The 22,098-nt window shown below is 45.0% G+C and overlaps 1 long non-coding RNA gene across 1 annotated transcript in view; it reads right to left on the bottom strand.

Moving 5' to 3' along the window:
* LOC134932262 (uncharacterized) overlaps positions 1 to 22,098 on the bottom strand; it is a 323,121-nt gene that overhangs the window by 182,947 nt on the left and 118,076 nt on the right. The window lies entirely within an intron of this gene.

Genomic DNA, 22,098 nt, shown 5'->3' with positions numbered 1-22,098 from the left:
AAAACCTAAAATAAAATTGTCGGAGGAGAAGCGTAAACTTGCCAATATGCCATTTACCACACGGAGTGGCAAGGAACGGCTGAGGCCCTGGCCTATGTTCATGGCTAGTGGTTCAGCTTCACATGAGGATGGAAGCACTCAGCCTCTCGCTAGAAAAATGAAAAGACTAAAGCTGGCAAAAGCAGTAGCACCGCAAAGAACTGTGCGTTCTTCGAAATCCCAAATCCACAAGGAGAGTCCGACTCCAATTGTGTCGGTTGCGATGCCTGACCTTCCCAACACTGGACGTGAAGAGCATGCGCCTTCCACCATTTGCACGCCCCCTGCAAGTGATGGAAGGAGCACCCGCAGTCCAGTTCCTGATAGTCAGATTGAAGATGTCAGTGTTGAAGTACACCAGGATGAGGAGGATATGGGTGTTGCTGGCGCTGGGGAGGAAATTGACCAGGAGGATTCTGATGGTGAGGTGGTTTGTTTAAGTCAGGCACCCGGGGAGACACCTGTTGTCCGTGGTAGGAATATGGCCGTTGACATGCCTGGTGAAAATACCAAAAAAATCAGCTCTTCGGTGTGGAAGTATTTCACCAGAAATGCGGACAACAGGTGTCAAGCCGTGTGTTCCCTTTGTCAAGCTGTAATAAGTAGGGGTAAGGACGTTAACCACCTCGGAACATCCTCCCTTATACGTCACCTGCAGCGCATTCATAATAAGTCAGTGACAAGTTCAAAAACTTTGGGTGACAGCGGAAGCAGTCCACTGACCAGTAAATCCCTTCCTCTTGTAACCAAGCTCACGCAAACCACCCCACCAACTCCCTCAGTGTCAATTTCCTCCTTCCCCAGGAATGCCAATAGTCCTGCAGGCAATGTCACTGGCAATTCTGACGAGTCCTCTCCTGCCTGGGATTCCTCCGATGCATCCTTGCGTGTAACGCCTACTGCTGCTGGCGCTGCTGTTGTTGCTGCTGGGAGTCGATGGTCATCCCAGAGGGGAAGTCGTAAGCCCACTTGTACTACTTCCAGTAAGCAATTGACTGTTCAACAGTCCTTTGCGAGGAAGATGAAATATCACAGCAGTCATCCTGCTGCAAAGCGGATAACTGAGGCCTTGACAACTATGTTGGTGTTAGACGTGTGTCCGGTATCCGCCGTTAGTTCACAGGGAACTAGACAATTTATTGAGGCAGTGTGCCCCCGTTACCAAATACCATCTAGGTTCCACTTCTCTAGGCAGGCGATACCGAGAATGTACACGGACGTCAGAAAAAGACTCACCAGTGTCCTAAAAAATGCAGTTGTACCCAATGTCCACTTAACCACGGACATGTGGACAAGTGGAGCAGGGCAGGGTCAGGACTATATGACTGTGACAGCCCACTGGGTAGATGTATGGACTCCCGCCGCAAGAACAGCAGCGGCGGCACCAGTAGCAGCATCTCGCAAACGCCAACTCTTTCCTAGGCAGGCTACGCTTTGTATCACCGCTTTCCAGAATACGCACACAGCTGAAAACCTCTTACGGCAACTGAGGAAGATCATCGCGGAATGGCTTACCCCAATTGGACTCTCCTGTGGATTTGTGGCATCGGACAACGCCAGCAATATTGTGTGTGCATTAAATATGGGCAAATTCCAGCACGTCCCATGTTTTGCACATACCTTGAATTTGGTGGTGCAGAATTTTTTTAAAAACGACAGGGGCGTGCAAGAGATGCTGTCGGTGGCCAGAAGAATTGCGGGACACTTTCGGCGTACAGGCACCACGTACAGAAGACTGGAGCACCACCAAAAACTACTGAACCTGCCCTGCCATCATCTGAAGCAAGAAGTGGTAACGAGGTGGAATTCAACCCTCTATATGCTTCAGAGGTTGGAGGAGCAGCAAAAGGCCATTCAAGCCTATACAATTGAGCACGATATAGTAGGTGGAATGCACCTGTCTCAAGCGCAGTGGAGAATGATTTCAACGTTGTGCAAGGTTCTGATGCCCTTTGAACTTGCCACACGTGAAGTCAGTTCAGACACTGCCAGCCTGAGTCAGGTCATTCCCCTCATCAGGCTTTTGCAGAAGAAGCTGGAGACATTAAAGGAGGAGCTAACACGGAGCGATTCCGCTAGGCATGTGGGACTTGTGGATGGAGCCCTTAATTCGCTTAACAAGGATTCACGGGTGGTCAATCTGTTGAAATCAGAGCACTACATTTTGGCCACCGTGCTCGATCCTAGATTTAAAGCCTACCTTGGATCTCTCTTTCCGGCAGACACAAGTCTGCTGGGGTTGAAAGACCTGCTGGTGACAAAATTGTCAAGTCAAGCGGAACGCGACCTGTCAACATCTCCTCCTTCACATTCTCCCGCAACTGGGGGTGCGAGGAAAAGGCTCAGAATTCCGAGCCCACCCGCTGGCGGTGATGCAGGGCAGTCTGGAGCGACTGCTGATGCTGACATCTGGTCCGGACTGAAGGACCTGACAACGATTACGGACATGTCGTCTACTGTCACTGCATATGATTCTCTCAACATTGATAGAATGGTGGAGGATTATATGAGTGACCGCATCCAAGTAGGCACGTCACACAGTCCGTACTTATACTGGCAGGAAAAAGAGGCAATTTGGAGGCCCTTGCACAAACTGGCTTTATTCTACCTAAGTTGCCCTCCCACAAGTGTGTACTCCGAAAGAGTGTTTAGTGCCGCCGCTCACCTTGTCAGCAATCGGCGTACGAGGTTACATCCAGAAAATGTGGAGAAGATGATGTTCATTAAAATGAATTATAATCAATTCCTCCGCGGAGACATTGACCAGCAGCAATTGCCTCCACAAAGTACACAGGGAGCTGAGATGGTGGATTCCAGTGGGGACGAATTGATAATCTGTGAGGAGGGGGATGTACACGGTGATATATCGGAGGGTGAAGATGAGGTGGACATCTTGCCTCTGTAGAGCCAGTTTGTGCAAGGAGAGATTAATTGCTTCTTTTTTGGGGGGGGTCCAAACCAACCCGTCATATCAGTCACAGTCGTGTGGCAGACCCTGTCACTGAAATGATGGGTTGGTTAAAGTGTGCATGTCCTGTTTTGTTTATACAACATAAGGGTGGGTGGGAGGGCCCAAGGACAATTCCATCTTGCACCTCTTTTTTCTTTTCTTTTTCTTTGCATCATGTGCTGATTGGGGAGGGTTTTTTGGAAGGGACATCCTGCGTGACACTGCAGTGCCACTCCTAGATGGGCCCGGTGTTTGTGTCGGCCACTAGGGTCGCTAATCTTACTCACACAGCTACCTCATTGCGCCTCTTTTTTTCTTTGCGTCATGTGCTGTTTGGGGAGGGTTTTTTGGAAGGGCCATCCTGCGTGACACTGCAGTGCCACTCCTAGATGGGCCCGGTGTTTGTGTCGGCCACTAGGGTCGCTAATCTTACTCACACAGCTACCTCATTGCGCCTCTTTTTTTCTTTGCGTCATGTGCTGTTTGGGGAGGGTTTTTTGGAAGGGCCATCCTGCGTGACACTGCAGTGCCACTCCTAGATGGGCCCGGTGTTTGTGTCGGCCACTAGGGTCGCTTATCTTACTCACACAGCTACCTCATTGCGCCTCTTTTTTTCTTTGCGTCATGTGCTGTTTGGGGAGGGTTTTTTGGAAGGGACATCCTGCGTGACACTGCAGTGACACTCCTAGATGGGCCCGGTGTTTGTGTCGGCCACTAGGGTCGCTTATCTTACTCACACAGCTACCTCATTGCGCCTCTTTTTTTCTTTGCGTCATGTGCTGTTTGGGGAGGGTTTTTTGGAAGGGACATCCTGCGTGACACTGCAGTGCCACTCCTAGATGGGCCCGGTGTTTGTGTCGGCCACTAGGGTCGCTAATCTTACTCACACAGCTACCTCATTGCGCCTCTTTTTTTCTTTGCGTCATGTGCTGTTTGGGGAGGGTTTTTTGGAAGGGCCATCCTGCGTGACACTGCAGTGCCACTCCTAGATGGGCCCGGTGTTTGTGTCGGCCACTAGGGTCGCTTATCTTACTCACACAGCGACCTCGGTGCAAATTTTAGGACTAAAAATAATATTGTGAGGTGTGAGGTATTCAGAATAGACTGAAAATGAGTGGAAATTATGGTTTTTGAGGTTAATAATACTTTGGGATCAAAATGACCGCCAAATTCTATGATTTAAGCTGTTTTTTAGGTTTTTTGGAAAAAAACACCCGAATCCAAAACACACCCGAATCCGACAAAAAAAATTCGGTGAGGTTTTGCCAAAACGCGGTCGAACCCAAAACACGGCCGCGGAACCGAACCCAAAACCAAAACACAAAACCCGAAAAATTTCCGGCGCTCATCTCTAGTTCGCATATCCTCCTACAAGTCTTCTGATGTCCCGTCTCCTTCGTGCCAAATCTCCAAACTACAGTTTTGTCCAGGGTCACAGAATCACAAGGCTGATGCCCGTTCCCGCTTCCGGGAGCAAGAAAATGAGTCTGAGTCTACTGTCAAGCATTGTATTGTTGATCCAGTGGCGTTCTCCGCAGTGAGGATGGACTCTATGCCCCCGCCAGGGAAAAATTTAGTGAAGCCGGCTTTCAGGAGGAAGCTCTTGCATCGGGCACATTCCTCTCGCTTTGCCAGACACGCGGGCATACGCAAGACCTTAAAAGTCGTTTCCAGGTCAAACTGGTGGCCGACCCTAAAAAAAGACTTTGCTGAATTTGTGGCCTCCTGCCCAAAATCTGCCCAGCACAAAGTATCCCGCCAGTCACCCACTAGGCAACTGGTTTCCTTGTCTGTTCCTCATCGTCCGTGGGTTCATTCCTCGATGGATTCTGTCATGGATTCACCACTTCCAAGTTGGCACAAGTCTTCATCCAGAAGTTCCATTCCAGATGGCCAGGAAAACTTAAGAAGTGTCCTGGGGCCACTCCTAAAAGGGGGGGGGTACTGTCACGATCTGAGTACTGAGACACTATCTCCCTTCTGGTTGTACGCCCTCTGCGGCCTCCGCTGCCTTCCACGTGTCTTAGCATGCACTTGTTGTTTGGCGTCTCCTGTCCTCTGCGGCCGGAGCCGCCATTACTACTATGTTTCTACATTGTGTTCCAATCCAGGTTTTCCATCTTACTTCCAGCATGGGCGCAGCCATGTTGGATGCAATCACATGTTCCAGCTCCTCCAATCTACTGGCTCTGAAATCTGCATAATTGCCCAGCCAATGCCTGCATAGCTGCAGGTATAAGTATCATGTATCTGGGCCAGATAGATGTCAGTGCTTCATTTGTCTCCAGTGGTTCCTGTGTGCAGTCTTCTACAGATTCTCCAGTGAACTCTCCTGCATTCAAGCCTGACTCCTCTGTGTTACACTCTGTGGTGTAACACGACACCACTGTGATTAACCCTCTACAACATCACCTTACTCACCTGTGTCTGTATTCCGGCTTTCCAGCAGCCACTCTTCAACAACTACAGTTTTCCAGCGCACTCCAGCTTCTATTTCAATTTTCCAGCGAACCCTAGCTTCATTTACTGTTTACAGAACTTTTCTCTACATTCCAGGTTACTGGTATTAACAAGTTGCACACCTAAATTTCCACTTGTGACTTTCTATTGTTTTTGCACGTTTTATGACTTTCATTTAATAAAATCACTGAAAGATATTTCCAGTTGTCGTGGTCACGCCTTCGGGCATCCTTGCTACTGTCTTTACGCATGTCCAGGAGTCCCATCGCTCCTCCAACATTCAGGTACCCGTCAACCCCTACAACTGAGGCTCCCAGTCACGGTCTCCAGCCCTCAGTTGTGACAGAGCTACAGAATTTACTGGACTTAAGTAGGCAGTAAGATTCCTTGTTGCTACAGACCTGCAAATAGACAGGGAGCCCCCTGATAGATGAAGCACCTGGGCACATGCCCCTTGCTTTTTACCAGCTCTGCCGCTTGTATTGAAGGCCAGCAACAACAATTAGAGGAAGTCTGTCAGCTGTGCCCTACGTTGGGTATGGGGCCCACAAGCACTGCCCTAACACTGGATACCCAGATGTTCCTTGGGAGAGACTAACACTGCGTTAGTGTTGGAAGGGATTTGATTTTTAAATATCTATATTTTTTTCTAGAGAGATAAAAATTTGAGTTCTTGCATTAATTGACGGTTGGCAACCATGACAACAAGTCATAAAACAAGGCCAAATTTTCAGGGTAAAATTAGACTAATGGTTATTTTTACAGTGAACCAACAATCTCAATAAAAGCAAACAGCAAATGACTTTCAAGCAGAGTGAATTCTGTTACGAATTAGCTGTTTCAGATGTGTTTCTTCCCAACATACTTGTTAAATGCTTCAATTGTTCCAGATACAACAGTATAGCAAAAACAAATAAGCAGGTGTGAAATATCTCACTCTACAGCATTCTTTACATGTATAGCACAGGCATATGATCAGCATACTCATCATAGTGATAACTGATGTTTGTTCAGTAATATCATTTAGTCACAATTTCAAAATTCTGATAATTTCCTTCCCTCATCTATTTAGTGGTCTATTTGTGAAGCCTAAACCCATGTAGAAGTATTTGTTTCCACACAGGCAAATATAGCATTGGGGCTATTTCAGAAATGCCTAATGCAGGAAATACCATAGATATCCCCTGTGTTATGGGCCCTACACACTTAAGGGCCCTACACACCTAGCGACCTGCCGCCGAGCTGCCCGACAGCCGATACGGCAGACGGACGACCTGATGGTGGGGGGAAGTTTCTTCACTCCCCCCGTCACCCAGCTCCATAGCACTGCATGCTAATATGGACGAGATTGTCCATATTATCCTGTATGTTTAAACGAGATGGCAAAAGCGATGACCGAGCATGGGGCCGCGCATTGTTCATCGCTGGTGCCTACACACTGAAAGATATGAACGGTATTTTTCACTGGTTCAACCAGTGTGTAGGGCCCATTAGTGATTACACTGAAAGATATGAATGATCTCGTTCATTAATGAACGAGATATAGTGCATATCTTTCAGTGTGTAGGCACCAACGATGAACGATGCACTGCCCCGTGCTCTTTCATCGTTGGTGCCGGGTCGTTTATATGTGCATGCCAATATGGACAATCTCGTCCATATTAGCATGCAGGGCTATGGGGCCAGGTGACGGGGGGAGTGAAGCAACTTCACTCCCCGCCATCGGGTCACCCGTCGGCCATATCGGCCGTCGGGCAGCTCGGAGGAAAATGCCCAGTGTGTAGGGCCCATTATACAAACTATCTCCTTTGGCTGGGCAGCATATTTTTATAATCAGTGGGGGAGGGTTTTTGGCTTGCCTTTTTTCTTACAAAAAAGTGTTTTTAAATTTTAAGAAAAATTAAGAGTTATTCAGGATGTACTAGCTATATCTGTGCCAGGCATTGAAAGACTGTAATGCAACATCTGTGTTCTCCTCCTCATGAAAAGCAGGCAGGGAAGTTGGAACGGGGGGGGGGGGGGCAACTTGCCACCCCCATATATGGCAGAGGCGCAGGGGGGTGCTTACGTCTGGGTGCTGTGTCCTCCTATTTTCAGTTGTTTCCTAGCCAGCTGTCTCTCCTTCACAGTTGCATTACTGGGAGGAGGCGTGGCTAATGGGTATGGCCCCAGGATATCCCAGCCCGGCCACACCTCCTCTCAGTAATGCAAACGTGAAGGAGAGACAGCCGGTGGCGGCTAGGACAAACTGAAGATAGGAGGCCACAGCACCCTGCTTTAGCAGACTGATTTTAAAGGAGATGCCGCCCACAGGGATCCGGAGGTAAGTGCTCATTCGCACCGTGGTGGGGGCTAAAAAGGGAGGGGAGGCAGGCACCACGGGGGCGCCAAAATATTTTTTTCTACACCCCGCCCCCCCCTCCCCCAACCTAAAAACATAATTCCAGTGCCCCTGGAAGCAGGGGCAGATTGGAATGGAAAACCAGACCGGTAAATTTCTGGAGGCAGCCCTAATGGAGGCCAGGTCTGTTGAGGGAGTGGAGATTGTTAAGAGGGGCTGGATCCTTCTTCATCAGGGGCACCAACAGGGGTGCCAGGCCCAGGTAATTGGGTGGGTGGGGGGGAGGTGTGGCCAGCTTCACTCCTTATGACTTGTAAAAAATATTAGTATTTGTGCGGTATGCGGCCGCATGCACTGCAGGGGGGGGCACTGGCAGGGGGGCAGATAGGCGCCAGTGGCAGGTCGCACATCATGCAGCATGAAGGGAGTGAGAGGAGTGGCTGTTGCAGCAGATGCCTCTATCACCAGCACAACACCTCCAGCAGGCCCGGGTAAAGAGTACCCCACCCTCTCGGCGCCACTGCTCTTCATAGGTCCCTTTTCAGGGGCAGTTGTTGCCTTACTTATGTATTTTGCTGCATTTGTGTCTGTGACTTTAAGCTAATGTCACTACAAAGTCCTTTGGTATTTAGACACCACCATCGGTCGCACTATTAAAACTTTCGCCAGCCCTTTGCTAGGTGCAGATCATCTGTCTGAGAATGGCCTCCAATGTGAGCAATTCAGCAACTTTCAGCAACATGCCCGTGTTACTCCAGTAACACACCCATACTGCCTTTTGTCCCTGCCTGCAGAGAAAGTGTGAGCTGCTGCTACTACTTCATTGGGGGATTCTGAAATTGAGGAAGCCGCTGAAACCGGTCCAGGAGGCGGGGAAACTCCTTTGCACAAGACAGGACATCACTCCTACTATTGCAGCATTCACCTGCTTGTTTTTATTACTGTGGAGCCGGCCGGTTCATTATTTGTCTCATATACCCCAGTGCTAAGGGGGGGTTAGATGGCAAAGCCCATACACCAGCGTGTGATCCCGAATAGAGCTGTTCATCTCAGCAACAGGGAGAGGTACTACTGTTTTGGGTGCAGTGCATGTTGTACCCTAGAGTGCTTGCTGGAGGCTAATATATGCTGCATTGCATGTGTGCACATAAGTGAATACTAATTGCTTACAAGGATAAATATCATTTGGAGTGAGCTGCATGCTGAAGTAACTTGCATAACTAACCCAATACTAACCCATAAATACATGCCAAGTTTTTGCTGGACTTTATTATATGCATATGGCATATGTGCACATAAATTAATACCAACTGCTTTGTAAGAGAAAGTGTTTTTAACTGTGAAGGAGTTACATGCTGAACTAACCTGCATAAATTAAAATCAGGACTAAAGGCTATTACAAAGGGGGAAAACCCATTGGGACTGATATATTGTATAGATTTTCTCTTTGGAGATATATGAGCTTATGTGTGGAGCCTTAGGTGTTATAATGGTTATTAAGCCTCATGGGCTTCATTATCATGGTTTAATATAATACTGTGATGGTAAAGTTTTTATGTAATTAATTTGGTAATACTAGCCGGTATCTATATTATTGTTATTATTGTACATGTTTATATATTTTTTTATTGGATAAAATTTATATCAAAGTGAGAAAGCGCTGTCTCATTATTTGTTTAGTTTTGTTTTTTTAGGTGTTTGGGATCAAATCCTCGAGATAGCTGCTCCCACTTTGATTAATGACGGCGCCAGGTGTATATTTGTAGTAGAGATTCATTGGGGGATGTTGCCTATTATTGCCCGGCTCTCCTCGCCCAGGCTGAGATGATGAGTCCCTACCTGGCTCTGTGCACTGCTGCTCCCACTGCTCACCAACGTGTGCAGGGCATCTGCTGGGTGGCCAATTTGCAAGTAGAAAAAAAATCTTAGTGGTACTGTGTGCGCACGCCTTTGGGTGTGGCCACATGCCACATGGGGCATGGCCAATGAAAATGGGGGCGTGATACACATAAGACCCCACTAGTACAGTGCCAGATAAACATATCCCTCAATAGTGCTAGATGCAAATATGCCCCCACAGTGACCGATACACACATGCCCCCACAGTGACAGATACACATATGCCCCCACAGTGACAGATATGCCCCTACAGTGCTAAATTTGCCCCGACAGTGCCAGATACACATATGCCCCCATAATGCCAGATACACATGCCCCCACGGTGCCAGATATGCCCTCATAGAGCCAGGTATGCCCCCACAGTGCTAGATATGCCCCCACGGTACCAGATACACATATGCCCCAGTGTCAGATAAGCTCCCACAATCATATAGGCATAGTCCCCATCCCCCTCCCAGCACATAGCCATAGTTCCCTCCCAGTAAATAGTCATAGCCCCCACCTCCCCAAGCAATAGCCGTAGTCTCCACCTCTCCCAACACAGTTATACAGTAGTCCCCACCCCCCTCCCTCACATAACAATAGTTCCCTGCCAGCATAGATAGCCATAGTCCCCCTCCCTGCACATAGCCCCTCACCTCCCCAAGCACATAACCATAGTCCCCATCCCCCTCCCAGCACATAGCTGTAGACCGCCCTTAGCACACAGCAGGAGTCTCCCCCACTCCCAGCACATACATAGCCTCCCCACACAGCACATAGCCCTAGTCCCCAACCCACAACATCCCAGCAGATAGCCGTAGTGTCTGGCAATACCTGCTGTGCCAAGCTGTCTGTGCATTGCCTGGGATGGAGGGCGGAGGATCGCTTAACAGGCAGGAGCTGGCGCCAGTGTCCAGCACCACAACAAACTACGTGCTTCCGACAGCAAGGAGTTGTAGTTTATTTTCAGTTTCTTCTCTGTAGTGCATTGCTGTGCCGGACACTGGCGCCAGCTTCTGCCTGCTGAGCGATCCTCCGCCCTCCATCCCAGGCAATGCACAGGCAGCTTGGCACAGCAGGTATTGCCAGACACTATGGCTTAAGGGGTTCCACCCATTGGCCAACGGTGGCACCGTCTGGCGGCGCCCCCTGCCCAACTGGCGCCCCTGGTGAGTGCCATCCTGGCCAATGGGTAGATACGCCCCTGCACATCTGTACACATCATGAGCAGTGTAGTCTCTGCGCTTTGGTGCACTACGATCCTTATAATAACTTGTTATGTCAATACGTTCAAGGTACTTGTATTTTAAATGCCCATCTTTAATATATTTATAAACAAAAAAAGGACTTAAAGCAAATAATGACAATAATATATTTAAAATCATATACAGTACTAGTAATAGGAATTGTACAGTAAGCATGTCTATCATTTAGCCCCACACCCTTCTATTGTAATAAAGAAACAAAGTGTGCACTTGAGAGAAGGGACTGGGAGATCTCACATTTTGTCCCTGTCTGCAACACCCAGAGTGAGTGTGAGCTGCTGCTTCACCAGGGGATGCTGTCTATTATTGCTTGGCTCTCCCAGGCTTGGCTCTGTGCACTGACACCCCCACTACTCACCAATGTGTGCAGGCATGGCTGGTGCTAGGGTGTTTGGCACCCCACTGCAAACTATAAATTTGTGCTTTCCCTCCTGCTTATAGTTTAGCAAGACACAAAAGACACATAAAAGTGGTGTGGTCTCACAAGGAAGGTATACACATTATGCCACACTGCAGTGCCCCTTATATACATAATGCCACATAGTAGTGTCCCTTTTACAATGCCCACAGTAGAAGTGCCCCTTATACATATAATGCCCACAGTAGTAGTGCCACTTATACACATAACGCCTACAGATTAGTGCCGCTTACAAATAATGCCCACAGTAATGCCGCTTACACATTATGCCACCCAGACACAGCAGAGGATACAGAAAAAATGACAGAGCAGCACCATGATATGGGAAGGGTTGAGGTTAGTGGTATTTGATAGCAGGAAAGGAGTATGGTATCACTACAAGGGTCATGGCAGAGGAACATACACAGGGTTACATGCACAGAGTGACAGAGGGACATACACAGGGTGACATACATGGGGTGACATAGGGGCATACACAGAGTGACAGTGACACATACAGTATACAGATGGAGCCTCCCTTATCTTTGCCATTTCTCTGCCTAAATGGAGGTTTAGTTGCACCTAGGCGATAGCTTAGGTTGCTGAGTTTATGGACGGACAGGCATGTTGAGGCACGACTACATACTCAGCATGCAATACACATCTCCACCACTGGGTGGCTAATGCTCCACTAATCCAGTACTTTAGAGCGAATAGCGGCAGATTTATCTACAAGCTATGGCAAATGGTCAGTGATGACTGTAATGTTAATGTACTGTATACTGTATCCTCTTCAGACAAGCCAATCAAATTCCAGACCCACCCACATAACCTTCAGTGCTTCCCTATCTAATTACATCCTCTGTAGAATATTCATAACATCACATATCTTGTCTTTCTTTAGTCTCACACCCTCCTGACACTTGGATAACTTTGTGGGGTATCATAATACAACCCATTAAGAACCTAGCAATCTGGTGGACCATTATGCAATAGGTAGCATCTATCCTTGTGTATCTATGCCTATTTCCCTATAGATTGTAAGCTTGCGAGCAGGGCCTTCCTACCTCTGTCTGTCTGTTTTTACCCAGTTTTGTTCTATTACTACTGTTCTAATTGTAAAGCGCAACGGAATATGCTGCGCTATATAAGAAACTGTTAATAAATAAATAAATATACTGTACACACAGACCAATGGTCAGACGGAGAGAGTCTATTAAAAAAAAGTTTATACAGACGCAAACGTGTTAAAACACTTGTCCATTGCCGTGTTATTGTATGTGAGCATCCAAGTACCTTAATAGTGTATACAGATGCAACCAATGTGTTAAAGCAATACTGTAGTTCATTGATGTTACAGTATGTGCAGTATATGTTTCGTACAGTATGAGCATCCAAGTCCTGTATTGGCATAAAAAAAAAACAATGAGAAGGGATCACTGCTTACAGTACATTTACACATGAGATTGTTTATCTATCATGAGGCATCGTGTCCGAGTGGTGAAGTGTGCCGCTTCCCATGCTAGGAATCCCGTGTTCGACTCCCAAAGAGTGAATGCATGTTTCTTTTTTCCTGACACTTTATTAATTTTTTTTTGTTATCTATTGTATTATACCTTCACATTCAACAGAAGCATGCACAAAGGTTATACATAAATCAGGGCAAAGCTTCATGAGCGTCTCATTCCGCTATCTAAAATACACAGCGGCAATGAGGTCCCGTAGACTGTAGTTCATTGACATTAGAGAGTCTGTGCTGTGCTGTATGTGAGCTTCCAAGTTCCATAGCACAGCATAAGCAAAATCAATGAGAAGGAATCACTGCTAACATTTACAGTACACATGAGCATGTGTCTCTATCAAAGCGACTGCAGTTCTCTATCTGATCTTCATTTACATACAGTACTGTGTTGTACATGTATTGTAACCTGACCTCCCTCCCTGTCTATGAAATGAGCAGGCTCCCAGGGGAAAAGGGGGAAGTGGGATGGGGGTGGGGGGAGGTATTGGATAAATACCATGTTCTGCAGAAATTATTCACTCTTTTGTTCTTCAGAAATTATTGATTCATTCACCCACCAAAAAATTAACCAATAAATCAATCAATTATAATAGTGTATACATATACAAGTGAATATGTAAAACAAAGATTCTTATGACATAAGTGTTCTGTGAGTTTATCATTCCCGTAGAATGAGCGATTAATATAAATTGTGTATACAGATGCAAATCAAGTTAGAGCCAAAGCTTTAGAACATGCTAAAACTATGGTCCAAGTCCCGTAGCCCCGCCATAAATCACAAACAAATGGGAAGGGATCACTGCTTACATTTACTCATGAGCTTATGTACATGTCATGAGGTGTCATAGCCAAGTGGTGAAGTTTCCTGCTTCTCTTGCTTAGAGTCCTGGGTTTGATTCCCAAAGAATGCATGTTTATTTTTTTCCTGACACTGCACTTCTTATCAGCTCTTCATTTACATACTGTATAGTACTGTGTTGTCAATTTATTGAAATCTGATCTCCCTACCTGTCTGTGTAAATAGCAGTCTCCCAGGGGAAGGGGTAGGGGGGAGGTGGTTGCTAAATACTGTGTTCAAAGACAATACAGTATCTGCAGGGTCTTTGAACCACCTCCCTCTTTCCCTTTTCCCCTCCCCTGGGAAACTGCTAATTTCACAGACAGTGTATACAGATAGTGTATACAGAGGCAAACTATATTATAGCCACAGTTATAGAATGGTCTATTGACGCTAGGGATACACTGTACTGTATTGTAGAGTATGAGCATCCAAATCCCATAGCCAATACGGCATAATCAAAACCAATGGGAAGTTTGAATATGATTATGCGCACAGGAAAACAACAGTTTCCATAACTACTGTAACTGTCTGCCGTTGCACACAATACTGTACAGTATAAACCAGTTCAGAACAACCTGGGACGCATGCCTCGGACGCATGTCTCAGACGCACGTCTCATATGCTGTCTTCAGTGGGGATAATGGCAACATGCCATGATAAACCCTACTCCACGGGAGAACTGTGACTCCTCGTTCGCTGGCGGGACCGAGCTCTCACCAGCAACAAGGAGAAGCTGAGGGCGTACCGGCGGGCCAGCAGGGCAATCCTACAGGAATACAATAGGTGCAGGACGGTGAGGTCTCTCCAGAGGAGGTGGAGTGACCTCATGAGGAGGACCCCCAGATGCCTGCAGACCATTAGGAACTATAAGTAATGCACAGTACAGTAGATTACTGCACAGTACTTTAAATTACTATAATTACAGCTACTGTATAAAACAGAGTCTACGGTAGCAGCAGGTATCCGGTCTAGGTGTGGTATGAACGGTCGACCACAGTTAGGTCGACAGTGCCTAGATCGACCACTATTGGTCAACAGTAACTAGGTCGACAGGGATTCTAGGTTGACAGGGTTTCTAGGTCAACATGTTCTAAGTCGACAGGTCAAAAGGTTGACATGAGGTTTTTTTTTGTGTGTCATTTTCTCCTTCAAGTGAGCGGGAGAAAACCCCAATTAGTGCACCATGACGCTCCTTAACCACTGTGCTTGGCACAGGTTACTATTCCCAATCGTAGTACAGGTGCATCATTAAGTATGAAAAAGTTGAAAAGAAGAAAAAAAATTGTGAAAAACTCATGTCGACCTTTTGACCTGTCGACCTAGAACACGTCGACCTAGAGACCCTGCCGACCTAGAAACCCTGTCAACCTAGTTACTGTCGACCAATAATGGACCTAAGTACTGTCGTCCAATAGTCGACCTAAGTGTGGTCAACCTAGAGACCGGATACCATCCAGTCTATACATTACTGTACCTGTAGATCTACACTAAAAATGTCTACAGTGAATAGGTCGTCCACTAATGGTCGATATTCATTAGGTCGACAGTCAAATGGTAAACAGTGTGTAAAGGTAAACAGGGTCAGAAGGTCAACTTTTTTTCCCCAACTTTTGCTGCATTTACTATCCATGTCAAAGACTATTACCATTAGTAACCGAGCCCAAAGCGTGGCGAGCGAACACATTTCATCAAATTGACTATCCATGTCCCAAACTACTATACAGTACTGTATCACCGTTAGTAAAGTTTTATCGTGTGAAGCGACCCACCGTGCCTGAAGTGTACTGAGCGAAGCAAGCCCGCGAGGGGACTCTTCAACAAATTGGGATTAAAAAATGTTTTAGAACATTGAGTGTCGACCTTTTGACCCTGTTGACCCTTTTTCTGTCACCCTTTTGACTGTCAACCTTTTACTGTCGACCAAATGACCGTCTAATTTTTTAATGTCTATCTTCTGTATTATAACCGTAGCAGCTTGCCTTAATGTACTGTAAATGACAGCCAGGTGCTGTATGGTGAGGTCACTGTGCTCTAAGGGGAATTCTATGTTGCAGATTGTGTTCAAAGGGACATTTTTTTCAGATAGTATTCTAAGGGCATTACTGTGGCAAATTGTATTCTAAGGGCATTACTGAGGCAGATTGTATTCTAAGGGAGATTTGTGTTTGAGATAGTATTCTAGGGGCATTACTGTGGCAGATTGTATTCTAAGGGAGATTTGTGTTTCAGATAGTATTCTAAAGGCATTACTGTGGCAGATTGTATTCTAAGGGCATTACTGAGGCAGATTGTATTCTAAGGGAGATTTGTGTTTCAGATAGTATTCTAAGGCCATTACTGAGGCAGATTGTATTCTAAGGGAGATTTGTGTTTCAGATAGTATTCTAAAGGCATTACAGTGGCAGATTGTATTCTAAGGGCATTACTGAGGCAGATTGTATTCTAAGGGAGATTTGTGTTTGAGATAGTATTCTAGGGGCATTACTGTGGCTGATTGTATTCTAAGGGAGATTTGTGTTTCAGATAGTATTCTAAAGGCATTACTGTGGCAGATTGTATTCTAAGGGCATTACTGAGGCAGATTGTATTCTAAGGGAGATTTGTGTTTCAGATAGTATTCTAAAGGCATTACTGTGGCTGATTGTATTCTAAGGGCATTACTGAGGCAGATTGTATTCTAAGGGAGATTTGTGTTTGAGATAGTATTCTAGGGGCATTACTGTGGCTGATTGTATTCTAAGGCCATTACTGAGGCAGATTGTATTCTAAGGGAGATTTGTGTTTCAGATAGTATTCTAGGGGCATTACTGTGGCTGATTGTATTCTAAGGGCATTACTGAGGCAGATTGTATTCTAAGGGAGATTTGTGTTTGAGATAGTATTCTAGGGGCATTACTGTGGCTGATTGTATTCTAAGGCCATTACTGAGGCAGATTGTATTCTAAGGGAGATTTGTGTTTCAGATAGTATTCTAAAGGCATTACTGTGGTAGATTGTATTCTAAGGCCATTACTGAGGCAGATTGTATTCTAAGGGAGATTTGTGTTTCAGATAGTATTCAAAGGGCATTACTGTGGCAGATTGTATTCTAAGGGCATTACTGTGGCAGATTGTATTCTAAGGGCGTCACTGTGGCAGATTGTTTTCTAAGGGATGTTACTGTGGCAGAATTTATTTTAAGGGACATTACTGTGGCAGAATTTATTCTAAGGGACATTACTGTGTCCTGATGTGTTTTAAGGAGCCTTACTCTTGCTTTACAGTACTGTGTTATAAGGTCCATGACTGTGGCAGGTCTCTACATTGCGACGTAATGTGAATATACTGTATTGCACTACTACTGTGACGTACAGTAACTTGAATAAGGTGCTCTACTGTGTGACACAATGTGAATCAAGGGCAATACTGTGACGTGAAGTGAATAAACTGCACTACTGTGACGTGACGTGAATACTGTAAGATGGATTCAGGTGAGTGTTGCATCATCTGTCATGAAATCAATATACTGTAATGTACAGTGCTGAGATGGTTAAGAGTGGGAGGGCCGCATGTTGATGTGTGTCATAATGTGTATAAGGGCAATGCTAATGTGTGTCACAATGTCTATAAAGGTACAGTAGTGTTCTGTCTAATACCCTGGACCTAATGCAATCAGTGTACTACTGTTCTGTAGAGATACTGTAAGTGTACTGTATAGTGTAAAGTCACATTTAAAAATTTGCTCCTTAAATTTTTAAGACAGTAAAGTACACTATGCATACATAGTAACATAGTAATTGAGGTTGAATAGAGGCAAAATGCCCATCGTGTTCAACCTGTATTCTGTATTGAGTTGATTATAATGTACCTGCTGAAGTAATGTTTTATGAGTAGTTAACAACTATAAATCATGTTACACCCGGATTATCAACGTCAATATTTTAAATGTTATAACCTTGGATATCATTTTCAATCAGAAATTTATCCAATCCATTTTTAAATGCATTTACAGAGTCTACCATTACCACCTTCCCTGGCAGGGAATTACAAATCCTTATTGCCCAAAGAGTGAAGAACCCTTTCATCCGTTGCGTAAGGAATTTTCTCTCCTCCAGCCTCAGCGAGTGCCCACGTGTCCTAAACAGAGTTCTTTTAATAAATAATTCCTCTGATAACTCTTTGTAAATTCCTTTACATATTTGAAGATATTAATAATGTCTCCTCTTAGGCGCCTCTTTTCCAGTGTATACATATTGATATTAGTAAGTCTTTCCTCATAATCCAGTCCCTCCAGCCCATTAATCAATTTAGTAGCTCGCCTTTGAACCCTTTCGAGTTCATTGATATCTATTTTATACAGTGGTGCCCAAAACTGAACACAATATTCCAGGTGCGGATGTACTAATGATTTGTACAGCGGCAGGATTACATCCTCGTCCCTTGTCTCAATTCCCTGTTTTATGCACGCTAGCACCTTACTTGCGTTCTTTACTGCGCTTTGACATAGTGGGGGTAATTCCAAGTTGATCGCAGCAGGAATTTGGTATGCAGTTGGGCAAAACCATGTGCACTGCAGGGGAGGCAGATATAAATGTGCAGAGAGAGTTAGATTTGGGTGTGGTGTGTTCAATCTGCAATCTAAATTGCAGTGTAAAAATAAAGCAGACAGTATTTACCCTGCAGAGAAACAAAATAACCCACCCAAATCTAACTCTCTCTGCACATGTTATATCTGCCCCCCCCCCCTGCAGTGCACATGGTTTTGCCCAACTGCTAAAAAAAATTCTGCTGCGATCAACTTGGAATTACCCCCAGTATGCGGTTATTAAGTCTATTATCAATGAGTACCCCCAAATCTTTTTCCAATACTGTTACCCCTAGACTTTCCCCATTTAATATGTAGGATGCAAGTTTGTTTTAGTCCCGAAATGCATAACCTTGCATTTTTCTATATTGAACCTCATTCCCCATTTAGATGCTCAGATTTCAGTTTAGATAAATCATTCTGCAGAGACTACACATCTATTTCCAAATTAATTACCCTACACAGTTTAGTATCATCTGCAAAGATTGACACTGTGCTTTCCAGGCCTATTTCTAGGTCATTGATAAATATGTTGAACAGTAGTGGCCCGAGTACGGACCCTTGTGGTATGCCGCTGACTACTGGTGTCCAGCTTGAGGACTTCCCGTTGATCACTACTCGCTGTACCTTATCCAGCCAGTTACTTATCCATGTACAAACAGTTTTTCCTAGGCCAAGCTCCTTTAATTTGATGATCAGTCTCCTGTGAGGCACAGTATCGAAGGCTTTTGCAAAATCTAAGTAGACCACATTCACTGCTTTTCCCTGGTCAAGATTATCGCTCATTTCCTCGTAGAAGCTAATTAAGTTAGTTTGACATGATCTGTCCCTCACAAACCCATGCTGGTTCTTGCTAATAATCTTAGCAGTCTGTAGATACTCCTGTATGCTATCCCTTAGAATTCCTTCCAATATTTTCCCCACTATAGATGTCAAACTAAGTGGTCTGTAGTTACCCGGATGATTTTTGGATCCTTTTTAAATAATGGCACTACCTCAGCTATACGCCAATCAGTCAGTACCATGCCTGATCTAATTGAACTATTGAAAATCAAGTATAAGGGTCTTGCTAGTTGTGACCTAAGCTCCATAAGAACCCTCGGGTGAAGTCCATCAGGACCGGGTGATTTATTAATCTTTATTTTGCTTAGTCTCTCCTGGACTTCTTCACTTAAACAAGTATCTAACCACAGATCATTACTGTCACTGTCGTTATACACTACTCCCACCATCAGTTCTTCTCTGGTGAATACTGATGAAAAAAATGTGTTCAGTATTTCCGCTTTTATTTCATCATCATTTATCAATACTCCAAATTCATCTTTTATTGGACCTATGTTCTCCTTTTTTAACCTTTTACTGTTTATGTATTTAAAAAACTTTTTAGGATTGGTTTTACTCTCTTTAGTGATTTGCTTTTTGTTTTCTATTTAGCTCATTGCTTTTTTGCATTATTTATTGCATTCCTTGTAATACTGGAATGACTCCTCCTTTCCATTAGATTTAAATGCTTTGAAAGTACGCCTCATTTTATCCATTTCTGCCTTGACCTTCTTGTTAAGCCACATCGGTTTGAGTTTAGTAGTCCTGCGTTTACTGCCCATGGAAATAAATTTGTAACTATAGCAACCCTTTAAAAGCATACCACATTTCCTAAGTGTTCTTGCTATGAACCAAAACTTCCCACTCAATGTCGTTAAGTGCACATCTCAGCATACTGAAATTAGCCTTCCTAAAGTTAAATGTTTTGGTTGAACCCTTATAGCTATGTTTTCTGAAACTGATGTCGAATGTGATCATATAGTGATCACTGTTACCCAAAGTCTCCCCAACTTTAGTGTTTGATATAATGTCCACATTATTAGTAATTACTAGATCCAGAATAGTTTTAACCCTAGTTGGGTGCTTGACTAATTGAGAGAAGTACAGTAGTGATCCTTTAACATATTTAAGAACCTGTTGCCCCTAGCTTTAACACATGAATCGTTACTCCAATTTATATCAGGATAATTAAAATCCCCAATCACTAGGATGTCCCCCAATCATGCAGCCCTTTTGATTTGCTGCAAGAGTTGTTCTTCCTCATGTATGCTAATATCCGGCTGTTTGTAGCATGTGCCTATGACTAGTTTTTTGCAACAATACCCCCACTTGAGATTTCAACCCATAGTGACTCCACATTATCGCCAGTCCCCTCATAAATTACATCCTTTAAGTATGGTTTAAGTGATGGTTTAACATAAAGACATATACCTCCTCCTCTTTTGTTAGCCCTGTCCCTCCTAAAAAGAGAATACCCCTCCAAGTTAGCAACCCAGTCGTGAGAGTCGTCCCACCATGTTTCCGTAATACTGATAATATCATACTCCTTTGATGCTAACAATTCTAATTCCCCTATTTTACCTGCTAGGTTTCTTGTGTTTGCAAGCATACATTTTAGTTTAGCGGTTCCCTTGTCCGTTTGTTTTTTCAAAGGTATCCTCTCATGGTTTACTAGAGCCTCCCTAGAGTTACTCTTACTGACTGTCCTTCTCGCTCCCTCTCCACCCCCACCCCTACCATACTTAATACTGCCCACCTTTCTCTTCTCTTTGATCTACCCAATATTTCCATCTAAACTGTCCACCCTGACATAAGTATTTTCCCTTATGCTACGTACATCATTTTCTATATGCTTTAATGATGACACATAATTGTTGTTAGTTAATGTTCTGGCAATACCTTTGTTAATACCCTTTTTGGAACCCATATAAATACCCTTGCCCTTGCCGGCTGCTCTTTCCCACCCCCTTCTCCACCCCCATATAGCTCACTACCACCATCCTTACTATTCTCACTGCATGACCCATAGTTTATAGCTAAACCCTGACCCCAGGCTCCTAGTTTAAAAGCTCCTCAAACCTACTAAACATCCTTCTCCTCAGCACCGCAGTACCCTCCTCATTCAGGTGCAATCCATCGTGACAAAAAAGATGGCGCCTGAGTGAGAAGTGCGCCCAGTGTTCCAAGAACACAAACCCCTCCTTCCTACACCAGTCTCTAAGTCACACATTTACCTCCCTGATCTCCCTCTGCCTCCCTGGGCTAGTGTGTAGCACTGGTAATATTTTGGAGAATATTACCTTAGATGTCCTTTCTTTTAGTTTCTGGCCTAAGTCCCTATAATCTTTCTTAAGGACATCCCACCTACCACTAACTTTGCCGTTGGTACCAACATGCACCAAGACCGCCGGGTCATTCCCAGCCACTCCCAACAATCTATCTACCCGGTCCGCGATGTGTCGTACCTGAGCACCCGGGAGACAACAGACCATACGGCAATCACGATCCTGGTAGCAGATTGCCCTATCTGCCTTCCTGATGATAGAGTCCCCTACCACCACCATCTGCCTGGGTGCCTCTCTAACTTTCATCCCATCTGAGCCAGAGGGACCACTCCTCCGGTTGCTAGAGGGAACAGTCTCCTCCGGCTCCATCATTTCCTAACTATCATACACCGAATCTTCGTCCAATCAGGCAAATTTGTTTGGGTTTGATAGTTCAGAGATGTCGTGCATCCCCTTCATTTTCTTCCTTCTAACAGCGACCCAACTGGCTACTTGATTATCCTCATCTACCAGAGCCCTCCTGAGTGACTAGGTGCAGGGTGATAGAATGAACAATTCCATTGATGTGTATACTGTATATATTTTTTACAGGGGTGGACGAACAGCGCCGTACAAGGCAGGAAAGGCGGTGCCGCCAAGCTTATAAGTATTGTCAAGTACAGTACTGTACAATAGTGATTTATACAGTATTTTCAATGTGTCCCACCCCCTCTGCCTTGACCAGACCAGAT

The sequence above is a fragment of the Pseudophryne corroboree genome, chromosome 1 (assembly GCF_028390025.1).
Source record: "Pseudophryne corroboree isolate aPseCor3 chromosome 1, aPseCor3.hap2, whole genome shotgun sequence".
Classification (NCBI taxonomy): Eukaryota; Metazoa; Chordata; class Amphibia; order Anura; family Myobatrachidae; genus Pseudophryne; species Pseudophryne corroboree.
This window is presented reverse-complemented; position numbering and strand designations above follow the sequence as displayed.